General features: G+C 37.1%; 1 pseudogene; it reads right to left on the minus strand.

Annotated features, from left to right (window-relative positions):
* Positions 1-481: 481 nt before the first annotated feature.
* LOC116133530 lies at positions 482-2925 on the minus strand (annotated as a pseudogene).
* Positions 2926-12444: the final 9519 nt, after the last annotated feature.

Raw genomic sequence — 12444 nt, forward strand, 5'->3', positions numbered from 1 at the left:
TCAAGAGAGCCAAGACTATGGGGTAATGGGCTTATCTCCTTGGTGGGATTTGGAATTTGTATTTAAAGTTTTCGACACATGCTGGAAAAAATTGGCATTGTGCCAATGGTTTTTTGGGTTCTAGTTTATAGTTATAATACCATAAGACGGCATTATTCCTTTTAGAGACAAAAAATTTTTAGTAACATGTTTTAAAGTGACCCTTATCACCACCTAAACCATGACTGTTTCAATATAAAAATGTACTAGCCAGGACATGGACTAAGACATCATTTTCCATTTCTTTTTAATTCACTTCAAACTTCTGCAATACATAACGATCATCCATGACGTTCTCATTCTTTAACAAAGTGCGGAGAGACAGTCAAGACTAATATCGGATTGAATTAAATGTAATAAGAAATTCTCAGCCCAGGCTGTGAACTACTAGCAAGCCCTGTATATAAATACAATCCAGCGTAGAAGTTTATCAAAAGGAAAATCACAGGGATCCAGAGCTATGCGAAAGTTCAACGCGGAGTGTATTTCCAAGCTTACTGTCAGTTGAATGAATCGGAACGTGGAAGTATAGGAGGGTCTCCTGCTGCAGGGTTGTCAAGTGAACCTGTGCAAAGTCATTGATGATTCCAGTCCTTTCCCTGTAAATGACCTCTTTTTCTCCTCCTCAGCCTTTTCACACTTCTCTTGGTCATCGTGCAAACATCCTCAGCTGCCTTTGTGACTGCACCAAATGCACTGAAACCCATGTAAATCCTGTTAATATGTAACGGTTGCTCAGATGGCAGATCCTGCACTGCTTGCCGTTGCTCAGCAACTGCAAGGCAGTTTTGTCTTCTCCGAAACTTGGAATTGCTCGTCAACCTCTTTAACTTTTCATTGACCATAGCTGTTCCCATGCTTAGCTTTTCACTCAGACCCATCTTACTATCAATGGATGCAACTGTGGCAGATGCATTTGATCAAATGATGCTGTTCATCAAGGGCCTTTGCCTTGGTGACGGATCCTTTCCCAAGACAAAGCCTTCGCAAGCATGGTACTTACCACATCTCCAGCCTTCTAACAGAAGCATCAGTAGCAGGTGGGTTCTTTCCTTCAAAAAAAACAAAATATGAGGAATACAAAACATAGTGACAAAAACCTAGTAGAAATAAATAGAGGTAGAAGATTCACATTTATACTAGTGCACTATGTCAAAGAAACATAGTGACAATATCATATTTGCTTTTTATTTCACTAAAGTTATGTAGGATTAGATATTAACTTTGAATCTTTTTACTGAGAAAGTAATCTTAAGGAAGAGTAATGGTATCTACCCTCCCCTAACTTTTCAACATAGGAAAGCAATAATTTTCAGAAGCCTCATTTAAATATCAGAAAACATGTATATTTCCTGTTCACTTTCAGAATTCTATTCATTTTTATGAGGAGTACAAGGTGAATCTGATTTTCTTTCCTAAAGTAAAATCAGAGCACAGGAATCAGAGACAGCCTGATTTACTTCACTTGTGCCAAGTGTATTTTCAGACTGAATGGGTGTGCTGTGCAGAATGTGCATACTACAGATTCATGCAGCCATGAATTTACCGAGTTTGGGGAAGAGCTTCTGGAGGCAGCAGATAATCCTCAACAGGGGTAATTGTAACAGGAAGACCGGAGATGGTGGATCCCTGTGATAAAACATAAGAAAGTTCCTTAAAGAAAGAAAAAAAAGAAAAAAAAGAAGAGTAAGGTAATCCAAAAGAGCAGCTTATAATCAAGTTCTAGATATCATCTTAGGCTTGCCACATTTAATCTTGCCTGAGTTTTGAATTCAAGGGCTATACCTAATAGCAGTGGTCTAGATCCAAGTAATCACTGATATTCGGTACCAAAGCTTTTCAGAGATTTAATGCTTTTCTTTATCTTAGTAATTTTGCAGTTATCTCATTTTCAAATTATTGTTTAAATAACTCAAAAATGTACTCTGGCTAATGCCTAACGCAACATTCTGTTAGGGATGGAAAGAACTCAGAGGTTTCAAAAGCAAAGATTAAAACCTTGACCTACTGGATAAACATACCGACAAGAGTATTGCTGTATCCGTTCCCCGTGGTTCCTTGAAGGTTACATAAGCAAGCTGAGTTGTTTCACTCTCCTGCAAAAGATACCACCATGTTTCGGCAGAATGACTTCTGCAAGTCAATAAATGTTTCTATGGTACAAGTGTGCTGACCTTGCATTTCAACATACTGATATCTCCAGAGAAAATGAAGAATTCTTTGATATCCCTCTCGGAAGCAGTTGTTGAAACATTGTTAGCCTTATTGTTATCTGTAAGAAATTAAACAGTTGATAAATGTAAAAACAATAAAAAAACAAAATTCATTCATAGAATATTAGACACATTGGGAAACAGATTTCAGTATTGTCCATTTGTAAAACTATATCATGAGGAAAAAACAAGCACTTTGTACCAAAACTCTAATTTGTACTAGACAAATCATTGAATTTGAACTGACCAAGAGGAGATTAGTACATAGTAAATTGTCACTTATAAGAATTCTCTTTTGTGTACCTTACAGATTGGTGCTGTGACACCATATTTAAGTATTGTTGTTGAGATAAAAAGCAAAGACTATTCAAATTTGGTAGTCCTCAAGGAAATAATATCGATAAAAAAGTAAAAAGCGATATTTAGAAAACAAAGCTCTATTATTAATAGCACCAACAGATGCTATTTTATGTAGTAGTTTCCACACATCTGAGACATTGATTGTCCAGTTGGTATGATAGTTGCCTGAGGAACTGCTGTGAGACTTTGCTCAGTATGGTCCACTGGGACCTGTGAAATGCTCAAACAGGTCCTCAGGGTAAACAGTAAACATTGGTCCATCATCCTCTAAGGCATGTATATCACCCACCAAAGCAGCGCACAGAAAGTGCATATAACTGTATATTAAACCTTCATTAGATGAAGTATGTTGCACCAACCATCAGGTACTCTTTTTGTTTCCCACTTTGCTTCAATGCAATCCAATTGGCGAATGAGCTAGTATTTCGTATAAAAGGTTTTGAGCAGCAGTTACAGGAATTAAGAGACAGTTTCTTTCCAACTCCTGGCAATATAAAGAGTGATCGATGAGAAAGGATTACAAGCAGGATGTCAAGCCTTTGAAAGTTCCTTTTTCAACCACAATCAACCACAAATGTATAGTTGTGAGTAACAGAATTATAATGATCAAATAACCTCATTGAAATATATCTTCTTTAAAAGTATAGCAAATTATTCTCTGAAAACATTCTCTAACTTATTTAACCAAGTATGAATCTCAAGTCTAAGTTGTTCTCTAATCCTACTTGTAAGCTAGAAGGTGCTTCGTCCATAATGGTCGAACTATAATAATCATAAAATCATCAATTTAGCATCAAAAGGGGCAAATTAACTAGTAAGTTTAGGTATTTACTCTTTCAAAATAAGACCCGTCATTTCTTAATGTGGAGATTTTTCTTGCTCTCCTAGACATTCATTAAAATTGAAGCTAAAACAATTTCTGAATACCCTTAAACACTAAAAAGAAACAAGAAACCCGAATGTCTCCCGATTCTCTTCATCTTGCCACTCTATAATGTAAAATTCCCCTTATTTTATTTTACATTAACAGCTCAAAATTGCATAATTCCATTATTATTATTTTTTGTTGTTGTTAACCACCAATGCATAAATGAAGAATTTTATTATTATTATAATTCCTTCATTTTCTCCTCCTAGTAACCAGAAAAAAACACATGGCACCCACAAAACGACAATGCACAGAGTGTCTAAAGATTTTGTATTATGAATATTCTCAAGTTCTCACATTATGGCTTCAATCAAAACCCATGAAACGGCAATGCAAATAGTTTAGATAAACTCAATGGATCTAACAAATCAGACAAATCCCACAACCAATGATAAAATTTTTGAAAAAAAACTTACCGACATTGCAAGGTGAAAATAGCGATCCCAGGAAGAAGTAGTGGTGAAAAAGAAAGGAGAAGTTTGAATAATCAAAAAAAAAAAAAAAAGAATGATTTATTTTTGAGTAAATGGACGGTAACTGCCTTGTCCATGTAGCGGGATCTTCGCTCGCTCTTATTTTAACAGAAAAATAAATATTAATAAGGTTCTCTTAAAATAACTTTTAGATTGACAAGGAAAAAATATTTAAAAAGCTTAAATTTTTTTAATAAATATATAATAATTTTAACATTTAAAAGCTTTCTAAAAAATGAATTATAGTGCAATTTTCTGTCGAGGAAATCTTTACCTATATCTAAAATAACAATTCAAGAAATGATTTTTATCAGTAACTAACAAGGTGAATTAGATATTGAAGTTTTAAGGAAGAACTAATGACAATGATAAATCACAATTGAAAAGGTAATAACGTGGTTTAAAATAACTACTTTAACTTTCCATTTATCACACCATTAAACTGTTTCAAATAAAAATTGAAAATCTAAATCCGTATTTTCATAAAAATTTAATTGATATAATATGAACTATATACATACATACACCAATGTACATATATATAATACACATAGTTGTTAGTGTTCCTTATGAATTACATTATCATTAAAAGCAACTTGTCCCTGTAATAAATTTACACAATTAGTCTTATATATAATTATATCATTAAAAGCAACCTGTCCGTGTAATAAATTCACACAATTAGTAATATATATCTAAAGTTTGATATTTAATGTTAAAAATTAGATAAAATTAAGGAGTTGGTTGATCTTTTCCTATGTATGAGAATGAGACAAATGCTTCATTTAATATTATCTCAAAATTGATCTTGCTAATTATAACTATCTTGTTTCAAAATTTTTGGGTCTACACATAAAGAATTGTTTTCTCATTAACATAGAAATTTCAACCACCATCTGCTAAACATATTATTTATTTCAAAAACATAAGATAAAACCCTAAATTAGCCTTAAACTTTGAAAATTTCGTTTTATATGTGGTTAAAAATAGTAATTATTCTTTTAAGATAATATAAAAAAAATTAAACTTCTTGTCATTTTCCATTCAATGACCTTATCTTCAAACCGGCAAAATTCTTAAACCTCTCAAAGTTTAGTTGACTTTAAAATGCAGGAAAAACGTACCTCAAATCCAGATGCTGCTGGTCAGCCGAATTTTCAGATGAAATGAGCAGCAACAGAAGCAGCATGAGTCCAGAATTTTACACCATGAATGGGAGGAGATGGCCCTTATAGCTACTCAACAATTCCCACGCCTAGGTCAATTAATTCTCTTTCACTCCAAATACTCAATTAATCAAGTCGAGTCTTTTTTCTTAATTGTTTTATGTTAAACGTTTTGTAGAGAATACTCATAGAGGTTGCCAAACCAATAATTGATGAGACAATTGCCCCGAACTCGATTTAAGAAACTTTTCTTTGTCATCAAATCCATTTTCTATTGTAGATTTGGGGTGCTCAAAGGACCAAACACATTCATTGCCGTCAAAAATATTCTAGACTCCATCCAAACAAAAACACCAATCCCTTGGCCTCACTTCTCAAATCTGAATTCTTAATATACTTAATGATCATACATCAAATGATTTCAATACCCTCTTCGCTTCTCTCCCTCCGGATCGGCAGTACTTTGCGGCGGCCGCGCGGGGTTTCCACGGCCGGTTATTCCCCGAATCTTCCGTTCATTTTTTTCATTCATTAATGCGATCATGGTTGTCTAAGGCTCCTGAGGAGTTGGTGGACAGGAAATCTTTGGCCTGGAACAAAGGGAGGGTTCATTTACTAATGCTGCAGAGGAGTTTGTGACGCATATGCGGCTCAGTTCGGAAGGACATGGAGAATTTGGATGCAGAGGAAAAGAGATTGTTGTTGGAGGATTGATGGTGTTAACCGTGAGTGCTATACAAATGGGATGTGCCTCCTCTCATCAAATCCAATAGGTCTATGTAGATCTTCTGTCTTGGGGCCTCATGGACTTGGTAAAGAAAGTAAGTTGCTCTATCCCAAATAATTACTCGAAATCTTTTCCAGATCATGTGTATACATCGCTTTATTATTTATAGATTAGGAACGTTATTCATTAATTACTTGTTAAACTAAATACAGGGAGTAATCAATGAAGAACAAGTTGAGTCCTTCAATAACTATATATGTTGTAAATCCTGAGAACTTGAGAGAGGCAGTGGAAAGAAATGGGAGTTCAGGATGGTGAAAATGGAGATGATAGAGTCGATATTAAAGAAATTATGGTGATGAAATCACAAATGTGAATTGGTGGCAAGAATGTTAAGATCAGGGAATGAAGATATCATCACAAGCATTTGGGAGTGGAATTATGGATCAACTTTGTAACAGTTCACGGTCAATGTTAGAGGTTACTCACAATTTTAATTGGGATGAGCTTAAGGATATCAATTACGGCATTTTGAAGCGTTATAAATAATAATAATAATAATAAATTTGTTAATTGGAAGATGAACGTATCATATGTTAAATTTATGATGCTTATTTCATAGAATATGGTAAATGCCAAAACCATTATGCTTAGAAGAAAAAAATGACTTTAGATTATTTCATCTCAATGTGCTTTGGTCAAAGTCCACTACAAATATGTGGGCTAAGACAAGCTACAAATCCAAATCGAATTGAGCTTAAAAAGTTGGGCAATTTTTTTTTTTTATATTTATTATTGAGTGGATCTATTGTTTGTATAAAGCAAGTATGGAAGCTGTGAAGGTAATAATGATGAAGCGATTGCAAAGGAGCTGGATTTAAGAAATCTTCCTTTGTCATCAAATATATTTTCTATAGTAGATTTAGGGTGTTCAATTGGACCAAAACACTTCATCGCCGTCCAAATATACTAGAAGCTATCAAACAAATTACCAATCCTCAGCCTTGATTATCAGATTCTGAATTCTCAATATTCTTAACGATCAGACATCAAATGATTTCAATGCCTCTTCGTTCTCTCCCTCCGAACGGCAGTACTTTGCAGCGGCGCTCCGGGTTCTTTCCGAGGCCGGTTATTCCTGAATCTTCTGTTCATTTTTCATTCATCTAATGCAATTCACGGCTTTCCAAGGTTCCGAGGAGTTGAGGACAGGGAATCTTTGGCTTGGAACAAAGAAAGGGTTCATTACACAATGCTAGACAGCAAGTTTATGATGCATATGCAGCTCAATTTGGGAAGGACATGAAGAATTTTTAGAAGCAAGAGCCAAAGAGATGTTGTGGAGGAATGATGGTGTTAATCATGAATGGTATCCCATTTGGGGTTGTCGGCATTCTCAGAATCCAGCTGGTCTTATTTATGATCTTCAAGGGAAAAACACTCAATTGCCTATAGTTTAATATCTACAAATTAAGACTAAAACTGCCTTGGTCCTATGAAAAATTTATTAGCGTGGAATTTCAAGGCAATGGCCCTACCTCACATGCATTATCGCCAGCTACGAAGATGCTATTTTGAAAGGAATAAATCATAAAACTACAAAGCTACATATTTCAAAAACTGTCATAAGTAGTCCATGGATCGAGCAAAAAAATAAAGAGCTCTAATAGTAGTTCAGAATTCAAATGGAGCCATCAGCACCAGAAATAAAGTGACCCATGTATTAAAGGAGACAAAGATGGTGATCAATGCCAAAAACAACATGCCTATAATCATCAAAATAGAAGCTTGTAAAGGCAGAAATGGTTTCTCAGGGTCTCTGTCATTGACTCCAACCAGTAAAAATCATCAAGAATATTGACAAAAAACTAGTCGCTATGAATTAGTGCAAGTAATACTATTACATAAACAAGATACAGGGAAAACAATAGTTCTGGAATCTAATCACTTCTTGATAACATAAAATGAGACCATTTTTTCGATAATAAACAGAAAATATTTTACCTGTCAACAAGCCTTGACCTTTCCCGGGAAGGTTCACCAAAACACGAGCTCCACATACAAAATGGGGATTCCCCTTGGCCAAAATTTGTTTGACTGTCTCCGTAAAAAAAAAATTGACAAACCCAAACATACTCTTTTGTTGGCATGGGATCCTAACATCTTGCACAGGCCCGAATTTGCTGCAAAATAAAACACATATAAATATAAAAAGTTAGAACCAAGAAACCAAGATTATGCCTAAAATAAGGGTTGACTCATCCTGACGTTATCAAGCACTAATCAGAGTTCAAGAAAACTTTCCACCGTCCAAAACATGTATGCCTCCAAAAGCAAAAGGAATATAGTTGCCAACAACCCAACTGACTCAAGCATTTGTCTATGAATGAGTTTGGTTCACACACCTATCCAAGCCCCATATAATTTAAGGACGTTCTTTGAAGTTCTCAATGAATGGGAAGGCATGAGAGATCTGCACGACATTAGACCATTTGTAAAAGTACTAGTGTAATCATTATCTTGAGCACAATGGGTATAAATAGGCAGCTCCTGTTGAACCGGTCGTCACTGTCACAAAATTAAACCTAAATACCATAGTTAGTGGTAAGTAGGGTCGAATCCACAAGGAGCAAGACTAACAACCTAATGTATTTTGAGTAGCGGAAATGAAATTGACAATTGATTAATGAAACTAAACAAATTAAATGCAAATAATAAAAGAGTGAAATTAAAACTAATAAAGACTTTATAATAAAAATGTTGCCGTTACGGTTTTGGTTCGACACGAGATCGACTCACACAATTCTTCTCCACCCTCTATGATCCCCTAAACCTACAGGGCAAGGTAAATCAATGAAATGGCCTCCCGACACTCTAGGTATAATCTATCATGTCTTACCCGATCACTCAAGTTTGATTGGTTAAAGACTATCATTAAATGCCGATAAACGCTACAAGACAATACCACTAGTTGGTACGCGATTAACAAATACAATTTGNAACAAGAACAAACCTTGACCCATATTTATGTATAATTAATTATGTTTAAACGATTAATTTAAGTGTTTGTCATGTGGACGAGAATTAACTATTGTGTTTGGTAATACTCAAATTAATTTATGTTTATATAAAATTAACGGGGCGAGGATGGACCTCCAACATTCCCCTTTGGGGCAGGGAAGGGGAATTCCTGTCATCCCCGTAACGGGGATGGGGCGGGGGTGGGGAATGATTTTGAGGATGGGGATGGGTACGGTGAATGAGATCCCCGCCTCGCCCCGCCCCATTGCCATGCTTGGCGATCTTTCTACTCGCTGATGCTTGCAGCCATCTAGTAAAACTTTGTCCGGCTCACATGATCTTCACTTTGGAGGCCTGATGTCTACAATTAGCAAAGTCCAGATTGACTCTTCAGGTGCATCCATGACCTTTACCTACTTGTTCTAGAACCTCATTAAATATGAGGTCAGTGTTTCGTCTCTCTCCTGACGAATGTTGCTCAAGTAGTTGAGCGGCATTGCGAATTGTCTCCTTATTTGGAGTTGCTGTAAGTACAGTGAGGAGAATTGTTGCCAAGAACTGATAGAGTTCGCTTTTAGTCTTTTGTATCACCTCTTGGCATCCCCTACCAACGTGACCGCAAAACAGCGGCACTTTGCCAAGTCACACACCTGGTGTAGCTCTATCAGGTCGTTGAAAGAGTTGAGGTGGTCTTTGAGATCTCATTTCCCATCGAACATACCTTTTGGCACCTTAAATCCCTAGGGAAACAGGGCATGGCGAACCTCCTCTATGAAGGGAGAGCTCATTATCTCTTTCGCTAAATTGTGTTGGTGGGCTCTTAGATCATTGAGCATTTTCTACATCGATCTAAGTTTCATTATGAGGATTGTCCTGGCTGGCTTTGTTCAACCTTACCTCGAGTAGGTGTGCTCGCAAATCTATTACTTGTGTGCCCCCTCCATTGTGCCCGTTGATTCGTGAGGTTTAGTCATGATGACTGGGTTGGTAGGTGTTATTATGCTCATCTGTGCATTGCTTGCGATGTTGGTTATAACCAGAACGTCGGTCATTGCCAGATTGGCGCACATGACTCCTCTCGTGAGCTTGTGAGGATTGAGCCTATCTTGAGCGTGGGTTAAAACCGGCACGCTGAAGCTGAGGATATCGTCGAGTAGGTTAAGTATCCCTCTGGCTACCATTATCTTTGTCTTCTCTTATGGGCTATTTGCCCGATCGCGTCCCAGGGTTAGTTTTCCTGTGGGATTCTTTTTCTTATGCAGAGTGTTCTTGGCGGTGTCGAGGTCATCGGCCGTGCCTCGGTGTCGATGAACCAAATTGGTGGCCGACTAAGTGCCACCCTGTCGGGGTGATGTTTGTGAAGCGCGATCGATCAAGATCTTGGGGGGCTGGTTGCTAATTTCTCAACTCGACCACATTTTGTTGCATAGCTTGTGCGACCATCGTTCTAATCATCTCCACCAATTGGCCATTCTCAGATTTGACGTCTTTGCCCCCAATTGGTTTGTGGCCTGCTACACCGGTGACACTTGTGGTCAACGCTTGGCGACAACTTGATGTATCTCTTGGTGGGTGGTCTCCACATTGTCGTGGTTCCCGATAGTGGTCTTTGATTGGGTTCGAACCATCATGGGCCTTTGAGTGATCGGGTCACTGGGATTTGTTGCTGGAATTTCTAAGATTTTGTCAGAGGCCTTCCTTCTAGCACCAAAATGTTGATGCAAAAGTACACCAACTAGAGCTATCCGATCGACCTTGACGGGATCGAAACTGATGTGTATGTGATTACGAGTAACCAGCAATGAATAAACAATAAATGCAGTAAAGAAAATGACAAAGAGGTTTTTAAAGTGATTTGGTGAGTTAAACTCTTGAGCCTACGTTTAGTGTCTTTGTATTTGCTATGAGAGCTTACGATAACAATCCTAGAATAATTTACTAACCCCTTTCTCATCGTTGGAGGGGGTTTATATACAATTTCTGTACAAAGAAAAGAGTGAAAATAAAGAGATTACAGTTAAGATTGAAATGCAACTCCGATATTCTCGCGATTGAGCGCTGAGATTGTACCAAGATTGCTGTTGATCTGATATATTCCGAGATATCCGGGATCTAAAGTTATCTGTAAGTTGGTTGAACAACTATAAAGATTGATCATGACTAGCTTATGTTAGATCGGACAATTGGTTAAGTCAAGCAAATTCTAAATTTAGCTATAACCTCACCATCCTCCGAGGTGGAAGGAAAAATCACTCACATCACATAGTTTTTCAACAAATATAAAAATCTTATTTATTGGGAGTTAGTGCCATCATGAAGGGAGGGATTCAAAATGATAAACCAAATAATATTTTATTATGTTTATCAATTAACGTCAATCAGAAATAGATAGAATAAAACAAGAGGTTGTCTCTTTTATCTATTTTGATCATGAAATGTTATCAAAATAGTCTACGGAGAAAACCAGACTCTCTTTGTGACCATCCCAATTCCTTTCTATCAACACACAAACCCATGGCATTGTTCGACAGATTGGCGTCTCGTGATTTGCTCAACTTTGATCGCAAGGAGAGGATACACTCAAAGCTACAAAACTGGGAAAAAAACTCTATTTATGCAGTGCTCAGCGACGCAGAGGACAAGCAACTCATACATGCGGTCTGGCTGGACGATCTCCAAGGCTTGGCCTACGATGTTGAAGACATACTGGATGAGTTTGCCACTGAAGCTTTACAGCGTAGCTTGATTCAAGATCATGTTCAAATTAGCAATAAGGTACGAAACTTCATCACTGCTTGTTTCCATAGTTTGAGTGTTAGTACTTAAAGTGCATCAACGATGAAAAAGACCCCTTATCGGTTAGAAGAAGTCTGTAAACGAACAAATGAACTGGGGTTGGAGAAGATTTATGGAGGGTCATCGGTTTTTGGATGGCGAAGACCGGCGAGTACTTGTTGCCAGCTGAACCTCTGTTTATGGGAGAGATGAAGATAGGAAGAAAGTGCTTGAAATGGTGTTAAGTAATCCACTGAGTGATGCCAACTATGGTGTGGTACCCATTGTTGGGATGGGAGGAATTGGTAAAAGTAAAACTACGCTCGCTCGACTTATGTATAATACAAGGCAGTGGAAGATTTTAACTCAAGAGCTTGTGTTTGTATTGTTGGAGTTGTCGACTACTTCAGCATTAAAGGGTAACGGAGACGCACTCGGGGTTCCCGCTGAGGATTCTTTTAAGTTATTAAAGGGTAATGGAGACGCACTCGGTTTTGGGCTTTTCCATGTATAACCGCTTGTAGGATTTTTTTTAAGTTATTAATCCCTTTTGGGTTGGACTTAAGAATAAGAATCCTGTAAAATAGGTTTAATCTCTTAAACCTAGTATATAAACATACTTTAACTTGTTATGAGTGTGAGAGCAATTCATTCATTGTAAACAAGAGAGGTGAGGCATATTGAAATAATATTGACTCAGCAGGACGTAGCCCAATTGGGTGAACCGGGGGTAATCGCACGT

This window comes from Pistacia vera, unplaced genomic scaffold (genome assembly GCF_008641045.1).
Source record: "Pistacia vera cultivar Batoury unplaced genomic scaffold, PisVer_v2 Contig270, whole genome shotgun sequence".
Classification (NCBI taxonomy): Eukaryota; Viridiplantae; Streptophyta; class Magnoliopsida; order Sapindales; family Anacardiaceae; genus Pistacia; species Pistacia vera.